The sequence below is a fragment of the Rousettus aegyptiacus genome, unplaced genomic scaffold, assembly GCF_014176215.1.
Source record: "Rousettus aegyptiacus isolate mRouAeg1 unplaced genomic scaffold, mRouAeg1.p scaffold_m13_p_4, whole genome shotgun sequence".
Taxonomy (NCBI): Eukaryota; Metazoa; Chordata; class Mammalia; order Chiroptera; family Pteropodidae; genus Rousettus; species Rousettus aegyptiacus.
Window position 1 is genome coordinate 24,098,971 of NW_023416307.1, and position 20,329 is coordinate 24,119,299.

General features: G+C 38.1%; 1 protein-coding gene across 2 annotated transcripts in view; it reads left to right on the forward strand.

The window, feature by feature from the left end:
• Nucleotides 1–20,329, forward strand: part of ARL14 (ADP ribosylation factor like GTPase 14) — a 98,299-nt gene that overhangs the window by 71,736 nt on the left and 6,234 nt on the right. The window contains exons 2-4 of one of the 2 annotated variants that reach the window (XR_004950622.1): nt 2,318–2,384; nt 12,896–12,973; nt 13,924–14,051. The gene's annotated coding sequence lies outside the window, so the exon portion shown is untranslated. The remainder of the gene's footprint in view (nt 1–2,317; nt 2,385–12,895; nt 12,974–13,923; nt 14,052–20,329) is intronic. The other variant, XR_004950623.1, reaches the window with a different exon arrangement.

A 20,329-nucleotide genomic window follows, 5' to 3' on the forward strand; every position in this document is an offset into this window, starting at 1 on the left:
GGAAAGTACACCTCACAACATTTCTTTGATCTCTAAGAGACCAGACTAGAGAGTAGAAGTCCATAATAATGGTCTCAGGATTGGTTCTCCATAGGTCATACACCCATTTCATCCTCTATACCTATTGGCCTGTACACCTGTTGACCTGGTGTAGATGTGAATAGTACTCCCTTTCACTCTCAAAACCTACTTCTAGGAGACCTCTGATGCTTTTCAGGGAAGACTTCATTTGGCTGAAAGGTAAATGCCAAGCTAGAGAGAGGAGCAAAAAAAAAAAAAAGAGTGGAATGTGGTAGACAGAATAATGGTTTCCCCAAAATGTCCTTGTTTAATTCCTGGAACTATAAATATGTTACCTTACCTGGCAAAAGGAAAAGGTGATTAAGTGTGTTGAGATGGGAAGATTATCCTGGATAATCCAGGGTGAGCCCAATCTAATTACGTGGATCCTTAAAATTGGAGAAACTTTCCTGGCTGAATTCATAGTTAGAGAAAAAAGTGACTGTTGAAGAATGCTTGGAGAGATGCAACACTGTTTTAAAGATGGAATAAGGGGATCACAAGGCAAGGAATGTGGGCAGCCTCTAGTGGCTCAAAAATGCAAGGAAACAGATTCTCTCCTAGAGCCCACAGAAAGGAATACAGCCCTGTTGACACCTACAAAACTGTAAGATAGTACATCTCGGTTGTTTTAAGCCATTAATTGTGTGGTAATTTGTTACAGCAGCAATAGGAAATTAATACATGGAATTGACAGTATTTCTGAAGAACCTTGAAGAACCTAATAAGTTATCCATTCATTTAACATATACTTAAGTCCTTATATATCCCAGACCTAATGATGAATAACATGAACTTCTCAAGGAGTTTATATCCCTGCAGAAAGACAATGACTAAAACATGTAATTAAGATCGTTATGAGTGTTCTAAAAGGGTTAGTAGAGGGTAGTATTTAACAAGTACAGGGTAGTAAACCAGAATATATAAACACGGATGGAGGTTATCCCTGGTTGAAAGTGTAGCATGGGTGAAGTTTCAGGTGAGAGTTTGAAAGCACGTGGATTAAGGCAGTAACTAGCTGGTAATACTGTTTGACTGGACTATAAAATGCATGGGAGAGGGGAAATAGAAGTGCAGTTTGGGGCCAAGTGGCAAAGGGTCTAGAAGGCCAGGCTAAGAGTTTGAACTTTATCCTTCAAGCAGTGGGAAGATACTGAAAGTTTTAAAGCAGGTAAGGGGACATGATAAGATCTGTACAGAGATACTTCTGCTGTAAGCTCCACTAGGACAGAGACCAAATTTGTTTTTTCTCACTATTCAAGTTACTTGTTATCAATCAGAAGAGGTTAGCAGATGCTGTGGTAACCAACAACCCCAAAGTTTGTGCCTCAAGACAAAAGAAGTTTCTCTTTCCCATGCTACATGTTCATCATGGGTCAACATGGGGTCTCTGATCATCTTAACCAAGGACTCAGGCTGTGTAGGCTCCATTCCTTGTTACAATCAAAAGCAAATGGAGACCAGCTTTGAAGGGTCCCTGAGCAGATAAAACCAGTTTAGTTATTAATTTAGTTTCATTACCAATCACTGAGAAGACCACCTTTTTACTATGTAAGTTGCTTTGTAACAGCATACCTCGGAGCCTCGGTACGCCGTTTGGTTTGAGTGCTCCGGGTTGGCAAACTGTTTAGTGTGTATACAATAAATTTTTGCCAGGAATTCATAGGTTTAATTTGGCTATTTATGAACCTTTGACATTGGAAAGTTGCCTGTTGCTGGACAAGATAGGGAAAAAAGTTCTGGAGCACCTCAAAGTGATAATTCTGGTAAATAAAAATATGTCTTAGAGTAACTGGTCACATCCACTCAAACCTTATTGACCTGGAGCCAAGGAGTATAATCCGTCTATGTGCTGAGAAGGAGTAAAATTGGCAACTTTTGGTGATGATTAATGATGCTTAAGCATCAATAAATATTAATTGGAATAATCATTTCGAGGGAGTAGGTTAGAGATCATTTAATAAAGTCTTATCCAGTAGAAACTCAGAACAGGAAGACAAAGGAGATGGGAGTCAGTGGCTTATCAGATGTGCAGGGCGTGAAAGAGCAGTTTGACTACTAGATTTCAATCTGGATGGGTGTATGAAGGGTGATGCCAATGAAAAAAGAGACAAAGTGCACATTCGGTAGTGTGCCAATGTGTGTAATTAGCACAGGGAAGCTGAGAGACCTACATTTTGACCACACCTTTTCTGGGTAAAATCTGCAATCTCTACTTCAGGTCTTCTACTCAGTATGTAAACTTTTTCGTGTCTAGGGGCTGGGACCTAGCTAGAAATCAGAATTGGGTGCTGCTCTGGGCAGGATGGACAGACCCACTACAGGTAAAGGGGCTGTGAGGTGCTTTACATGAATTACCTCAAAACATTTCGTAAGATATGGTTAAGTGAAGATAATTAAGAGACTCTCTGGAATGCAGCTCTGCTGTGTAATCTTCAAATTACTTCGCTTCTCTGAGCCTTTGGTCCTTCGATTTTAAAAGGAGAATACGAGCTACATCGAAGATTGTGTGGATTCGGGCCGAAAGGCCAGAGTCGGAAGAAGACCGACTAATAGCATGCACACCACAAACACACGGCTCAGACCTCCCCTCGCACCTGCCGGGGTCCAGAATCACAGAATGGGACCGGAAGCGGGGCGGGTAGGGGTGGGGGTGGGGATTTGGCGCCCTTGGCCGCGCAGAGAGATGACGTCACGCCCACCCCTCCCCACACACCTGAGGCCCCCCGGGAGCAGAAAGAATGACTAGACTTCACTCGCGGCTTGAGCGACGCACTGACGACACCGCATTCCCGGCCTCCGCTGCGCGCTGACGTCACCCCGCGGGCGACCTTGTCCCCTACTCCGGTCACGGAGGCTGGTTTGCGATGGGGACAAGCCAGTATCGAGGGAGGTGGGGCTTACGTGGAATTAGTGTGACGTCGGTTTGTAGAGCTCGTTGGCTTTGGCCTGCTTAAAGGGATGTATCTGACACAAGGCGGCACCTAGTCTGACGGTTGCGCTGAGACTGAATAAGTTGACATTGGGTAGCTACCCAGAGCAATGTAGTGCTCCTTCTCGGGAAATGATGGAAGAACATGACCTCTAATTCTAAATTTAAAGAGTTGTCTTCACATGTTTCCTCTACTTATTTTCCATTCACTCTTCAACCTGTTCCATTAAAGATCAGTTATTTAAAAAAGGTAAAATTACCAATATATTTGTATGCATAATAACCAAATAACAAATGAACATATCAGAGTTTAATTCAATAATTAATGAGGAACCTTTAAGATATTACAAACAATCCTAACGACAACATATATAGTTTGTAAGTCTTTCTAAAATGAATTTACACCGCTCCTTCCCCCACTTCCCTTCCATCCAATGGTTCAGCAAGTTCTTTGGACTCAACTTCCAAAATTGGATTCATTTTCTCTCCATTTTTACAAACACCATCTCAGTCTGAGCAAAAATTATCTAGAGATATGAGTGCTGCCTTCCAATTGGCCTCACCTCCCAAATCCATTCTCTACACAGCTTCCAAAGTGATTTAAAAATTATGATCTAGACTATGTTGCTCCTTTTTAAAAAATTTCTTATTTTTTTCAATAACAGTAATGTTACTCCCTTTCTTAAAATCTACCAATAGTTTTTCCTTTGCTTGGAGGATGAAATCCACACTCCTTATGCTTGCTTACAGAGAACTATGTGATCTGTGCTTCTTCACCTTTCTTTCTCATCTACCACTTTCTGTCCCTCCAACTGTACTTCAATGCCCTCTGCTTGGAAAATTCTTTTTCCTGAATTTTGCATTGTTGTCTCTTTTTCTTTTTCAGAACTCAGTTTGATTTGTATTGCCTACTTAGCCCTTACCAGATCTTCCAAGTGGCTACTCAATCATCCTATTTAAAAATTTAAATCTCTTTGGAGCCATGATCACTTTTGATATAAGACTTGCATGTTGTTAATCTCCCCACCCCTAATTAAACGGAAAGTATGTAAATTCAGTGAGAAAAACTCTGATCTATGTTTTGTCAAAATCCAAACTCTGCGTACTAAAACAAAACAGAAAGTTGGGTTTATTGCAAGGCTTTCTACTTAGAAGCTGGGTAACTCAAGGCTATGGGAGTAATGAGTTCTGAGTTGCTCACAGACTAGGATTCTATAGGATAAATAAGGAGATATATATATATGTATATATATATATATATTTTGGTTTTGTAAGTTAATTGGTTGTCCAGTATTCTCTCTTAATTTGGATCAGGATAGCTGCTCAATCAAAGGAACAAAGAAGTCCAGAGACGGCCTGGATAGACTTGATATTTAGGCATTGGCTGGTGTCCTCTGCTGACTTCTGAGAAGAACCATAAATTCCAGTAAGGTTAGGTTGAATTTCTTTTATGCTCCATTTCCATTTTTTCCTTGACATAAGTGACTTAATTTTAGTTTGGTTGTAAACCAAACACGGTTTGCCACTATATTCTCAGCTGATAGAACACTTAATAAGTTTAGCTCATTTCATTCCCTAACTGGAGCCTTATCATTTAAATTAAGTGGTTGTCAAATCAAAAGGTCTAAGTATTTAAAATGAATATTTCACAAGATATGCTTGCAAAATATATCTTTATTTTATTTGAAAAGTATTTTGGATTGAAGAAAAATAGTATAAAAAATGTTTTCTCTGCTTGATTTCCAAAAGATTTCAAAGATTTTCTTTTCAAGGAGGCTAGCAGTCTTTTTGTTGTTGTTAATTACTTAGGTCAATTATAATCCAGAAAAATAACTTTGGTTTGCTATTCTAAGGTCCTTGGAATGAAACTTTAAAAAACTTTAGCGATGATTGTTGTCTGTGTCTTTGTGCAAGCTCTATGTTTGATGCTGGAGAATTCCAAATAAAATCTTATCAAGGAGACATTTGACTTTGGTCTTTTGATATGAGTAGAGTGAGACTTATGAGTAGGGGAAAAGAAGAGAAACTGGCACAAGTGTAAATTCAGGTTGTTGTAGCCGCCAGCCCCCGAAAGACACACGGACCCCTGGAACTCAGTGAGTTATAGGAAACACTCTATTCAGCCAGCTGGGTCTGCCAGGGGTATGCAGACCCCAAATTAAGCAGCCCCGAAATATAGAGGTACTGGGGTTTTAAGCCCCAAATCTCATTCTTCATTCTGTCTAAACACAAAGGTCTATCTTTCTTCTATTCATTACCTGTCAACTCACAGGTCAGGTGTGTAAGCAGGGGTACAGAAGCAGAAAGCTTATTGTTAGAATGTTATGTTCCTATGGGTGTCAGCCTATGTTCCCATGGACATAGCCATGTTCCCATGGACACAGCCAAGCAGTAATTTTCCTGCAAGTAATAAATTTTTAACAGTCGTTTTTCAGCCATTACACGGTCACATTTTGGAGACAGAAAATATGTGGAAGGGTAGGCAGTAACCAAGTTATCAAGGGCCACAAAATCGAAGATTTTGGATCTTATTCCATGTGGGAAGCCAGCATAGATTTTAAAATGATGTGCGATGTCCTCTATCGTTAGCATTGTTGTAATAGATAGGGTTGTGACTAATTGCCAACATTAGCTATGTAAGTAGACCAAAATAAACCTTACTTAAGAAAAATCAGTATATGCCAGTACTAGTAGGTGATTATGGACAAAAGGAGTTTCTAGTAGATCTTAGAATTATACGTTAGAGCTAAATGAGATATTAAAAAAGATTTACTTCTCAGCAGTTATTTACAAGGCATCAATCATGAAGCAGGCATTTGGCGGTGGTAGGGGGAACCTCCAAGTTATTTTTAGTATGGGAAACACCTAACAGGAAATTGTGCATTTCACCTCAACAAGGCTGAGTAAGGTGATTAAAGTTTCATGTTTCTTTGTTTTGGGTTGGAATTTCTAGAAACTCATGCGAACACTCATACAATCAGGCTGTTCAGAAGCTCTGATAGGATAATATAGATATCTAGTTTTTAAAGAAAAAAATGAACTGAAATTTGATGTAGTTTGCTAGGTAAAATTATTCAGAATGTATAAAGGCAAGGGGAATAATCGGGGGAGAAAAGTAATACAATTCAGATCCCACCTTTACATAGTCTCTTTCACATAAAAACCAAACCTGCTTCTCCTCTTACTCCAGCTTAGTGATCAATGGCCCCACCATTCATTCAGCTACAAGAGCCAGAAGCCTAGGCATCATTTTCAATTCCCGCCTTGATTTATTTCTCCCATTAATCACACATCAAACTATGGGCTTCTGAAACTTTTCTAGAAGTTTACCCTCTTTATTCACACTGTTATGGCCTTGCTTGATGTTATGGGAAATACTCTTCCTCCATCACATTATGGCTTTTTCCTTTACTTTGCAGAGTAGGTAGAATTAACAAACTGACTGTTGGGCAAACGATGGGCTATGTGACCCTGTCCAAAAGGATAAATTATGCTTAATGTAATAAGGAAGAAAATATCATATTTGTCAAATTCCTGTGAGGTGTCCTTCTATATCCAGGAGTTATGCTTGCTTAGCTATTTAGTTTTTATTATAAAAGAGGGAGACATGTAGCCTTCAGCATCCTGAATGAGCTAAAAGTGGTGATTGGTTATCAGAACGAAATCTGCCTTAAGCGATGTAAGCTGGTGTGATGAGATGTCACCACAGGCTCACCATTCCTGCCTCAGGAAAAGTTAAAATGTGGTCAGATCACTCCTCTTCCAGGTAGTTGGGCCTGGTGGTGTTCGTGCAGAAATGCAAGTAATAATAATTCTTGCTTAACATTATCTTGGTTAGTGATGGAGTTCAGGACCTACTCTTCCAAAATATGGCACCTCAGCATACTGAATGTTTTAAGCTGAAGGAGCCTGAGAGAACAGCAGAAGCAGGAAGGTCACTTTGCCTTCCCCCTGCCCCTCCTTCCCTGAATCAGGTCAGAAAAACTTCATGTTAGAGGTGCTCTCTCTCTACTTGAAAAGGAGCATCCTTATCTCTAAAGATAAAAGGACATGGAGAAGAATCTAAACAAACAGGTTTGGGTAAGTTAGTACACTTACCTTGTACTCTTTGACCTATATCATATTTTTCAAATGTCCACTCTTCATCTACCTAGCATAAAAACACTCTGGATTAACCCTTTCTTTAGGTCTTCATTTCCTATGATGGCTCCCATATCACATAAATTTATGTTAAATAATTTTTTTATGCTTTTCTCTTGTTAATGTCTTTGCTAGTTTAATTTTCAGTCCCATTCAGGGATTCTAGGAGGATGGAGGAAAACTTTTTTTTTCTGCTACAATTGGTAATAAAGTTAAAAAAAAAAAACCCTTTCATCTTATTCTATGTCCTGAAACTACCATCTCTTTGTAATTAGAAAGTGGAACCTAGCTAGATGTTGCAGTTGCCTACCCAACAGCCATTTTTCTCTTTTCTTATAATATTTGACACATACTAAAAAAACTATGTATTTATTTGAAACTCAAATTTAACTGGGAATCCTGTATTTTATTTGGCAACCTTAATATTGGTATATCCAATAGTCATATTTCTCAATAACATATCCTTATATTAGCAGCAAAATTAATTTTTTCTAGTTAAAAACATTTTATTTAAATGCGCCAAATGAAACATCACATTTTTAGACCATAGGTTGTTAATATAGTCAACAAAAATGTATATTATCTTACTGCTGTAAATTTACAGGAAAATCTAGATCCATTTTGATTAATAGTAAAAAATTAATTTATTACAGTGATAATTTTTTCTCTGTCAAACATGAATTTTATAGGTAATGAATTGCAGACACCAATACAAAATTAGAAAGCCTCATAGTTTTGAATAATAAGTAATAAAAAACCATATAAAAAGTATCAGATTATTTTTTAATAAATATAAACTATATGCTATGGAAAAAGAATGAACTCTTCTGATATCATTTGGGAAAATTTGTGTAAGACTTTGAAATGGCAAAAAAAAAAAAAAAGATCACTGAGTGTTCTGTCTTATGTATCCTTCTGGATTATCTCTGATTTTCTTTGACCTATTTTACTCTGTAAATGGTAGATAAGTGAGAGTAATTCAAATTACTCTTGTTCATAAATGTGCAAATACATTCTGTCCATTGGAGGGGCAATTGATTTCTCCCCTCACCTTGATATATAAGCCAGTATTGCATCTGTTTATTAATTAATTTTAGCATTCCTTATCTATCTATCTATCATCTATCATCTATCTATCTATCTATCTATCTATCTATCTATCTATCTATCTATCTCTGAATTCTCCTTTGAACCAGTTATAATGTCTTACTCCACCCATTGATGAATCAAATAATTAAATAAAACTTTTGACATACATTCATATTATATTTGTATGAGAATCACGATTTTTACCTTTAGAAAATATACATACATCCTGTAGCAATACATTTTAAGATATATTCTCAATCATCTCAGAGGCAACTTTTTAAAAAAGCAATTCCTAAGCAAATTATTTCTTTACATATATTTTTGGTAATATTTCTTGCTAACGAGAATGAACTCTAATGACAAACAAGATAAAATTCGAGGCATCATTTGTCATAGGGAAACCTGACAAAGTAACTGGAAGAAAGAATGACGGAAGAGTAAGAGAAGGTGAATGATAATATCTTCTTCAGTAAAATAAAAAATAACCCTGAAACAAACCCTTGGAGATAGATGGACAATGCTTCTTGCACCATGGACCAACCAACAGCTTTAATATTAAGCAGTTCTTACCAGTATGAGGACCAATTCTTAGAGAAGGAGGAAGGAAGGAAAGAGATGGGGAAGAAAAGCTGTCAGCACCTTGCCCTAGATGCCAACACAGCAGTTCTGCTTTACTTCTTCAGGATATTTTCTCTTGGGAAACATTTCCTTCCCATGAGTTTTGTCCCTTTGATGCTATAAGAGAGGAAAAGGTTTTTCTTCACTTTCTTAGGATCTCTGGCTGTGTCTGAAAATTAAACTGACAAAGATTAAGAGGACAAAAAACATACAAATTTTTTTGAATTTTTACATGTGCATGGGAGCCTTCACAAGAGAATAAAGACCTGAAGAAGTGATCAGAACAGGAAGCTTTTATACTTTTTAAAGAAAGGAACAAAAAATATGTGAAGAATTGAGAAGACAAAGGGATTTAGCCTAGAGCTAGTGAATGGTAAAGAAGTAACCAGGGAGATAACGGTTACTTTATCAAGTTATTTGTACAGATTTCTTTGCTCAAATCTTCCATCTCTGGTAATAAGAACATCTTTCTTCCTCCTGGTACTGGGAGGATACCTTTCACCTGGGAGTTTTATGACCCGATTCAGGGAAGAATGGCAAAAGTGAGGGTGGGGGGAGGGGGTCAGAGTGACATTGCTTCTGCTGTCTGTTAAAATTCCTTCAGCCTAAGATATTTATTTTCAGGTAGTGTTCCTGAACCCTATGAATGCCTTAACTGTGTGTAGGGACTGTATAGAGAGGTAATGTGAAGAGAGTGAGCACAGACAGGAAGGAGAGATTTGTATGGTAGGTGGTCCTGGGCCGAATCCTGTAGGAAGTGAGGCGCGGAAGGAAGAAGAGGAACTGCCGCAGGGGTAGGGTAGATGTGTGGATTTCTCTGAATGCTGAGAGAAACTTCAGCAGGCTTCCCAGCGATGGCTCTTTAAAGCCACACAGTAACACTTTCTCTGCTCTCTCTGTGGCCCAACCCCCCTGGGAGCATTCTCAGACGGGTCCGGGGTAGAAAGCAAATGGTTTGTAAAGGTCCTGAGCATCAATTTGGACAGGGTGCTGGGGGATGTGTGTGGGGTTGTGTGGGTACAGATCTATGATCTGGCATCAGTGGCAGCACCAAAATTATGAATTTGGTAAGGGAAGAGGCATTCCCGAGCTCCTGTGCTGCCTTCATAGCTCACAGAACCCTGAAAAGCTCTGGCTACTATACCCTCAACCCCTAATGAAAGTTGTGGGTACCAGAAGCACCTCAGCCCCTAGATCTTTTTTCTTTTTCTTTTTTCCTCTTGTGGTAATTGCTGGGCATAGCATTGCCCTTTGAACAGCTGTGGCTGCTGTTTCTTTTCCAGACGAAATGAACTATAGTAACTTTACTTGTTAATACTTTATTATATGCTGTAATATATATATACCTATAATCTCCAATTTTCCAAATAACCCCGCAGGGCAGCTATTATTAAAAATTGGGGCTTGAACAGCATGAACAGATAATTAGGAGCCTAGCCAAAATCTGAGGGTGCTGGATCCTACAGAGCATAAGGGCCACAGTAGTGTTCTCTGCAAAGCCATAGGTCTTCCCAGTGTGCCCTTGTCCCTCACTGTACTCCCTGATTGTGTCCTGCTCTGGTCTCCAGCAGAGGCTTCTTCAGGAGGAGATACTGCCTTTGCCTTCCGTACCCACATACCTTTCCTGAGTCCTGGCCTGGGAGAGGGCAAAGTCGTGACGTGCGCCAGAAAACTATTAAACCACAGCTCAGATGAATGTGACCATAGATGGTCTGGTTTTTAATCAGACCATCTGCTTACCATGACCCAAACAAGAGACCCCTGCATGCAACTCATTTAGTGCAACATCCATTTGTGTGTGCTGTGTGAGGCACCAAGGAAGGATAAAGACATTTTCTGCATTCAAGAAGTACAGTTTGGAGTGCAGAGTGGCAGGGAAGTAGGAAGGAAGAAGTACAGACCTGTTCGTCGGGGAGTTTCCGCTGTATTTGGAAAGAGGGGTTTCTGTTTCAGGTGGTTTCCGAAACTGCCCATCTTTTAAGGCCCAGATGGAACTCCAGTGACTGTAAGGAACCTCTTCTGGTGCTCCAGCATGACATGGCCTCGCCCCACTCCAACCTCCTTGGGAAACATAGGGTCAGTTCCTCTAAAGAAGCTCGCTCCACACACCACGTCGTGTCAGTCTTGCCTGACTTAATACTTAGAACGGTGGCCACCTTGTTAATACTGTTAACTACTAAGTAATAACATCAACTATAACATCATTACATATTATATTATTAGTTAATGATATTAACTAATCAATATTAGCTGTCATCACCACCATCATTTTAATTATTACATGTCTTATCTCTCTCACTTGATTGAGAGCTCTCTGAATTTTGTCCTAAGTCATAAAGAAAAAATGGTGGTTGTAGATTTCTTGATAACACACTCCCTGCCATCTGTCTTACTGGATTCACTCTGGATGTCTCACATCAAATCCTCGAAGTCTATATCCCCAAAGTCCAGGCGTCTCAGACCACGGGTCCAATTTTGTGCACATTGAGAGCCATGTCACATGGCAAAAAGTATAGCAGGTGCAGTACTGTGTCAGCAAAAAAATAAGTGAGGTTGTTGGTTCAGGATAAATCCTGTAGAGGGAAATTGTGATGCTGAAGATCCATGAGTGAAGAAAAAGTGACATCCAGTCAGCCTCCCCATCTCCTACCAAAGAGAGAAATAGATTCTCAGCAGAAATGGTGCAGCCAGGCCTTCTCGTTTCAGAGGGGGTTTTGCCTCTCCTTGGAGGCCCAGATACCTGGCGGTGGACAAAGCAAGCATATGACCCTGCACTTGTAAATATGGATGTGTCCTATTCTCTTTTTTATTATTAAGTAAAATTTTGTACTTGGGGAAGAGGGAAATTTTCAGATATAGGCTCAGGTTACCATTTGATATTTCGCAGCTTTTAAATTGCTTCAAATTCTGTCTCCTGCATGTTTTAGCATGGAGAGAACAGCACTAAGTCTTGACCAGGGTCTCATGTTCGGAACGCGGAGTTAGATCTGTGACTTTGTTCTAATGACCATGATCCTTTGGAAAGTGGTTTTTGCAACATGATTCAGTAGTTTAATAGGTGATATCTGAATCTCGAGATATTTCATTAATCATCCCACCTTGGCATCCAGATGTGTCAATTAGATGCTTCCTACTCCCATTTCATGACTTGCTTGATCCTTATGGCAATATTTGTTGGCTGGGTCCTTATCCCATGGCTCTTTGTCTCTGAGTTTGTGAACCATTCTTGACTTCCAACTAAACGAAGGGAGCCTATTCCTCCCACTCTATTTCATCTTTGTTTTCTGTCCCTCTAAGGAAATCTCCACCTTTATTCTCTGCACTTTTCCTTAAAAGTTAGCTTATCCTTTTCTTGAGTCTTTTTCCCTAACCTAACTTCTGAGTGCCTCTCTCTAATTTGTTTCCACATAGCATCCCTGTTTTAGGGAGAAGCTCATCATTCCTTCTCTTTGCACATTCTAGTAGATGAGAGCTGGGGAGGTGATGAAGTCAAGGATGTAGATTGACTAAAAATGGTCCCAATTCATGCTTTTATGAATTCATTCTTTATTATTGTTTCCATTCATGTTTTCATGTGGATATCATTCATTAGTTTAGTCATTATGCACTTATTCCTGCATGAAATATTAATATGTTCTATATATCTGCATTCAGTTCTCACATATTCATCCACTACCCATTCATTCATTCAGGCCTTCATTCATTCAATTATTAAATTCAATCATTCATGTCGAATTCACACATTCAACAAAAATGTATTAATTTCTGCTATGTCAGTCTTGGAAGAAGAAATCAATGGCACATTCAAACTGGGATTATTTTCAGACCTGTGGGCAGAGTGTAGGAAAACCCCAAGGGTTAGTGCAGCTCAATGCAGCCAGCGACAGCTGAGTACTGTTAACCAGCTCTGGGCCTGAAAGAGCGAGGGGAGGGATAAACAGATATGTCACTGAGGGATCTCTCCCTGGATGGGGGTGGGGGTAGTCTGGGCATAATTCTCCTTCCTCTTGCAGATCTTCTGCTGATGCCTCCTCACCACCGATATTCTCTGAACAGAACTGGAAGTCGGTATGCAAGAGAGGGGATAGAGGCAGTCTACACTGCTCAGCCTCTGGGGAACAGAGCAGAATGAAGGTGAGTGGAGAACGTATGAGGAAAGGCAAAGGAAAGGTATTCCACATACTCGCTCAGGTTCTGTGGCTGGCCAGCACCGCATTTCCCCTGTCTCCTTTCCTACTCCTGGGGAAAAAACCAACAGGAATGAGCAGAAAAACCTGCCCAGGAAATTATTTTCATAACAGAAAGGCAAATAGAATGAAGTCAGCCAGGCTATTCATGAATCTTTGGATTATGTATGCCTCTTTGGGAAAGTCTTTTGGTTTTCTCTACCACCCCCACCGAGAAGGGTGCTCTCTCCTGTGACAATATTTAACATCACACTGCATCTGCATTCTACATACTTTGAGGATACTGACTGTGTCTTACTTGTCTTATGTCCCTAGAGTCTAGCCAGATCCTGGCTCAGAGTAAATGTTGAATGAAAGGATGATGAATGCATGAATGCTTAAGCAGAGAAGGTGCTAAGGAGTTTAAAAGATAACAATATCTTGAATTTCTTTCACTCTCCCACAAGATGGCAGCAATTACCGTGGTCCAATTTCCCTATGTGTGGAACTTGGGCACATTATCTTCATTGATTGTCTTAGAAATAGAATAAATCTATTTTCAAAATCATTATATCAAGGACAGAATAATACACTGATTGTAAGAAAGAGAAAAAATAAAATGAAATATTTATATTACTAATATTATTGAATATGGCACTGTAAATTTTACTTTAAAAAGCATTTGGAAAACATATGTTACAAAATTGCTGAAAGAAAAACTCGCCCCTGTGCAAATGTTATATAAACACTTAAATTATATTCGCCCTGTGTGGTGCCTAGTTATGTTATCTGCTTATCCAGAATCACTCTTCTTGGCTCTTTCCATACACCTGGTTCTGATTTTTGCTCTCAGAAGTTAAAAAGTTCCACAGGTTCTTCTTTCTCAGGTGGTTTGCTTCTTTCTCCTCTTCTCTACAGCCACTTCAATCTGTGCAGAAACCATACAGTGTTCCTCTTGTATTGGACTGTGAATGCTTGAACTCATCACCATTTCAGGTCATATTAACTTCTGACGAAGGGCACTGTTTCTAGAAAATTGTTACTGGGTAAGTGTTCTTTATGGGCTCAGAGATGATGGTGTCCCAGTGAGGTCGAGGGTAACTTACTTAGTTTTCTTGAAAGTACTTACAGTTCTTAGAAATCAAGAGCACTGTTCCTGGATTTAAAAAAAAATTGTTTTTTTTTTTTTAACTTGAAGAAATTTTGCTTGCATTTTACAATTTTTGCACCGCAGCGAAGATTGCCAAGACTTGTCTTCAAATTTAGCAATTCTGGAGTTAGCATAAATTTTGCCTTGTAACTTTAAACAAGCTATGTCCAAAGGATAAGTCTGCCCTAGTAACAGACAAGAATAAGAATGATGAAGAGGTAGGATGAGAATAAAGAAAAGAATGATCACATAACACAATGGCTTTGGTGTACAGCGCTGGCCCCTTGGCAGTGAGTCCCTAAAAGGCTACTTCTCCTGAATCTCCCAGGCTTTTCTCAGTTGCTAAGGAGGAACTCATGCTCATTCAACAGCACCCAGGAATCATATTAATTTTATTTATATTATATAAGTTAAGCTTTACAACATCTTTAAAGCATATTTTTCAAAAGTTAAAAACAACTCTGCAAAAATAAAATGAACACGTGTCAAAATGTGTTAAACTCATTAAGGAATGAAGGAACTAGTAACATAGCAAAGCTGGTTTCCAAGAGCATTTAAGGAAGGGAATTTATGGAGCACATCAGGAAAGAATTTTTAAAAGATTATTAATGTCCTCTGTGTGTCTGTATCTATGTCTCCTTTTATAAGGACATCAGTAATTGGATTTAAGGCCCATCCTAATAAAGTATGATATCATCTTAATTTATATCTTAATTAAATCTGCAAAGATTGTTTCCAAATAAGATCACACCCACAGTATCATTGGTTAAAACTTAAATATATTTATAGGGAACACAATTTAACCCATTATGGCAGGCTTTAGAGGCACAGGGTCTTGGGTTTGTATTGCTTCCACTCATTTAGTCAGGTGAGGATCTCTCAGCATTGTCTGCAGGCTTTCTGCTTCTCTAGGTGCTGGGCAGGGGCGGGTGGGTTGGGGGGGGGGTGCGGTGTGGGTGGTTGGGGAGTGGAATTCAATTCTTAGCCAGGTGGAATTTCAGGAGCCCAGGTACTTATTACAACTATTTGCATCAAGTCACCTTGTTTTGACTGTGTATCTCGAGTTTTAATAATAAATCCCTTTCATGTTTTCTGAAATAAAGTCCTTGCCTTTTACCCAGGTTCTAGTAAGTGGGTTCTTATCTTGACTCTGCCAAGGTTTTGGTACCTGTTCAGCAGACCGGTTCTTCTAGGATCTAGTTCATGCCCTGCTCTTGCCGAAGCACCCAGGTGCCATCAGTGCCAGCTGAGCTGGGAGTTACTAGAGAACAGGACGGGAGCTGACACGCCACTCTGGCAAAGGGAAAAGTGGCCAGAGGTGGCCTGTTCCTTTTAGTGGTTGGCCTGGCATTCACAAGGTGTAGTTCATAGATTTTTAATCCGGTGGGGTGTCAGTGGCACCCATTCGAGGTGCCTGTGCCAGAAAAGCTTTTGGGAGCAGCAGCTGTTCTCAGCATTTGGTGGCCGAAGAGAACAGCGGTCTTCAAGCCTTTAGCTTTAAAAACCTTTCAAATTAGTTTTGAAAAACTATGAAACCCCTCACACATTTTTAAGTTAGCATCTAAAATTTTTCACTATAAGTTTAAAAAATTGCAAAAGATATAATTTGTGGCATTTTGTAGTATTTTAACATTTAAAAACTGTCCCACCATTCTTTTTAAAGTGTCCAGTGGACTCTAAATACTATAATGATTTGATATCGATTACCATGTGTTTACATATTCAGGAAAAAGTTCTTTTAAAATGGTTGGAATTTTTGCATGTTTCTTTTTTCTTCCTTGACTTCGCATTTTCATTGAATTCTTCTGCAGAATTTAACCCTCATGTAATATATTTTTAAGCATGGAATTCTTTTATAGTTTACTCTGTACTACTTCTTTGCAAAAAAAAAAAAAATTTTAAAATTGTCTTCTTGACAAACACCATAAGGTACTGAGAGTTATATTTTGGGGGGGTGGGTTGAGTTATAATTATTAGTAGTGCATAATCAAGAAACATAAAGATAACAAATTTTGATAAATATTAGTAAACATAAGACATAAAATTTTATTAGAAATCCAGTTCCTAATGAAAAAACTGCTTTCCCACAATTAGTTTATGTATCTATGAATGATTATTATTGCTTATTAGTAAAATAAGATAGTATTTTGTACTAATTCTATTACTTTTTTGTTTTTACAGATAAATATACTAAGAAATAACAAATAAGTAGCAAAAATGGAAGGAGTTATTTAATAATAATGTCATTTATTCCTTGAACTTCTTCTGAATTATGTACCAAAAATAATAATAATAAATAATCATTTAAACTCTTCTATTATATGGCAATTTAATTAGATCCTCTCTCAAATTGATGAAAAAAATGAATTGGAAGCAACATGACTTGCAAAATGATTTTTTGCTCAGACATCAGAGGCATTCAGTTTCTCGGATTTCTGGGAAATATATCAAAAAGGCTTTATCAAGACTTACCAAATAATTATTAATTATATTTATTACTTTTTCACTTTCACTTTGAGATACACAGAGAGGACTGAGAAAATTCAAATATTGTTTATTTCCTATATCTTCACCAATCTAATATGTTTTATAAAATGCTTTTATCACATCATTTAAACATTTTTATCTAAATCATGGACTTGAAATTTCTCTCTATTTAGGCAATGAAGGGGTCTAATTTGCAAACCAGTCATCTTTGTTAGTCCCATCAACCCTAGTTAGACTTCCTGTCTATCAGATAAAGTCTGACCTCATTTTTCAGTTTAAATATGTGTTATGCATTTCAAAAATAGTATAAAAACCACTGGAAAAGGGTTAATGAACACATTTTATAAGATAGATTATTAAAAGCAGTCAAGATTGAAATGATGGAGATCTAAGATGTTAATTCATCAATGTTATAACAAGTTGTAAAAAGGTAATAAATCAAAATGCTGTTTCTCTTTACTTAATTTATAATAATACAGTGTAATTTGTAGCTTAAAATATTACTTATTTATGAGAAAGTGAGTATGATAAAATGTATGCTTAGATACTAGTGTTTGGCTTTTGGGATTAACTAAATCAGAGCCATATATAAAATTAGAATTAACTCCATTAATTTTGATCAAATCATGATCAAGATTTCCTAGGTATTTAAAGAAAAAGAAATATAAACAGTACTATTAAAAATACTCAGTTCAGCAGCGAGCATTTATTTTTAAAAAATAAATAGAAAATACTAAGCATTTTAAGATGAAATAAGATCAGGATCGATTATAACTAAAGTAAACTTTTTTTGTATGATTGATAAAAATAAATTATAACTCCATATGGAATAATATACACCAATTCTAAAAAAAGATGTGAAGTTTTATGTATAATTTCCAATTAGTCTTTAAATTCTTGGTAGTTCGAAAACCTTTTAGTTATATTAAGAGTCAGTTATACACTCTGGTAGGCCATGCCCAAGGTGAGCCCCCTATGATCCTGCCACCTGGAGTTCTTGCCTTTGTGTAATTTTTTGGTTCTAGCTAATGGAATATGGCAAAGTTGATAAGAAGTGATTCTGTGACTGTGTAATGTTACATAAGATTCTTGCTAGTAAAGTCACTCTAAAGCCTCTCCTTGCTGGTTTGATGAGATAATTGGCCATACTGAAGAAGCCCATAGAGCAGGGAACTGCGGGTGGCCTCTGAGAGCTGATGACATTCTGCAGGAGCTGAGGGCTGCTGTCAGCAGACAGCCAGTGAGGAGCGAAGGCCCACAGTCCTACAACCACAAGGAAATGAATTGTGTCAATAACCTGAATAATCGAAAATGGATCCTTCTTCCAGTCAGATCTCCAGATGTAGCTGATTAATCATTAAAGGACTCTACATCTTTGTGTAGCCCCCTGGAGGTTTTTGCACCAAAGAAATGATTCACTCTAAGGCTTGGGATAGGTGAGAGGTGTGACTTTATTTAAAAAGTGGGAGGAAGTCTAATGTGAACACAGACACATTCTCTGGCACATCAGAATTGGGAAAGAGTATCTCTCGAAGTTAAGGATCTGGACATTGATTTTCTTTACATTTTTCCTACTTACATTCCCCTTGGAAAGTTTTAGGACTAGGTGATTAATCAAAGGCATCCCTAACAACTAAAAAAAGAGCCTCCTGATGCTGAGGTTTAGAACCAATTTAGTTCTCATGGGAAGGAGAAAGCTAAAGAAAAGGAAAAAGTCTCCAGCCTTTTGAAGCTTATAGTCTTGTGGATATACACTAAACAAAAATAGTATCTTGTATGTTAGGAGTTTAAGTGTTATGGAAGAGAGTAAAGAAGTGGGATGGAGGTTATGTGAAGATTGCAATTTAAAAGGTTGGTCAGAGAAGCCCCCACTGAGCAGGTTAAAATAGAACACAGATTTGGTGGAGGAGAAGTCAGGAGCTATGTTAATTCTGCAGCAGAGTTTCATGCAAGGTAAAGTGAATCCGACTTATTTAATTTCTAATCTGTAACATTGTGTACTGGAAAACAATGGATCAATATTTTTATAGATTTATGAGGGAAATGGTTATATGCCTAGGATTCTGTACCTAGCTAAACCATCATTCACATATTGGGAGAAGAAAAGACAACTTTAAATATGCAAGAACTAACATCTTCTGTAAGAAAAATGTACTTCAGGAAATAATTTTAATCAAAATAATGTAAGCCAGAAAAGTGATTCAAGGAAAAAAACAAAAGAAAGAAAAAACCTTGTCTATAATAAATAGTGGTGAGCAATAAAACCAGTAAGAATTATAATTAAATCTAAGGAATTAAATTGTGATATAGTACACAGGAGTTGGCATTTGAGAGGCCAAGGAAGAATCACAAAATTTAATAGGAAATCCTAGAAGAGAACCAGGTTTGTGTGAGACAATGAAGAGCAGGATTACAAGAGATTTTTATTTTTTGTGTATTATAGGTGATGACTATCTGGAGATACTAAACTTTTTATTTTTTTAAGCAAGAAAATAGTCATTCTTCAAGGGGTTCTAAACAATTTTGGGCCATGGACCCTTTGGATAGTCTCGTTATACCTATGAACAATTTCTCAGAATAACATTTTTAAGAGCGCAAAATTAAATACATATAATTTTAAAGAAAACCAATTGTAATGAAATACTGGGGGTCTGTGGGACCCAGGTCAAGAACTCCTCTATGAAGTAGCTCCTGGTTGAGTCCTTCCTGTTCGAATGGCCACATTTGGCCACATGTTTGTAAGGTGAATGTGCATATGCTATGGAAGAGTACAGGGTCCGTGGTGTCAGGAGTGTGAATTAGTAAGGCCAGTATACCAGCACTTTCACAGCAATCCTGAGTGGCAGCGACATGAGAAAATCAGTCAGAGAAGAAGAGATCGGCTATTCACTGGTGACACTGTCCTGTTTGACAGTAGGAGGCCTGGTATTTCTGCCTGAGTAAGGCTAGGGTTCTGTCTACATGAATGCAGGCAGGAGAGGAAGCTTCAAGAAGGAATACTGGGCTTCCTGATTATATAGAAGCATATGAGGCCCAAGTGATGAAAAGGAAGATGGAAGAACTGTTACGGTAGCTGTACCTTAATTTGGTGAGGTGGCTCATATTTGTTTCATTCGTTTCTGTATTGTTTGATTGAATTTTTTTTTTCTTTAATGCAATAAGCTTGTCTAATTTTGTGACAGAAAAAAGCAGAATATGTAGGGTTTTCCTTGCATTTCATTGATGATATTGTCTCACTAACATTGCCTGGATTCAAACATCTTAAGGCCTTTTGGCAGATATTGTGGAATCTGAGAAAGGATTAGCAGACCCTGGATTACCTAGAGACCAGTGGCATTTCTGCCAAAAGAAAGGGGCAGTGGAACTCCATAAATTCTTACCCTTTAGACATATTCCCTTGACTCTGATAGCAGTAAAATGATAATAAATACTCAGAGTATACAGTGCTCAGGAGACTTTATTTTATTGACCCTGAATTGAGGGATCCACAGGAATAATATATGCCCGGAGACAGATGTCTTCACATCATGAAGCCCACTTGAGAGTTTTAGGCAGTGGAGGGGTAAGTGTGGAGCAGGAATGGAGCACAGATGCTTTATTTAGTTTTACATGTTGGACTTGCTTATCCTTTAAGCAAAGGATTGGGGCCAAAATAAGTATGAAACCAACAGTACTGAAACCTGTTAT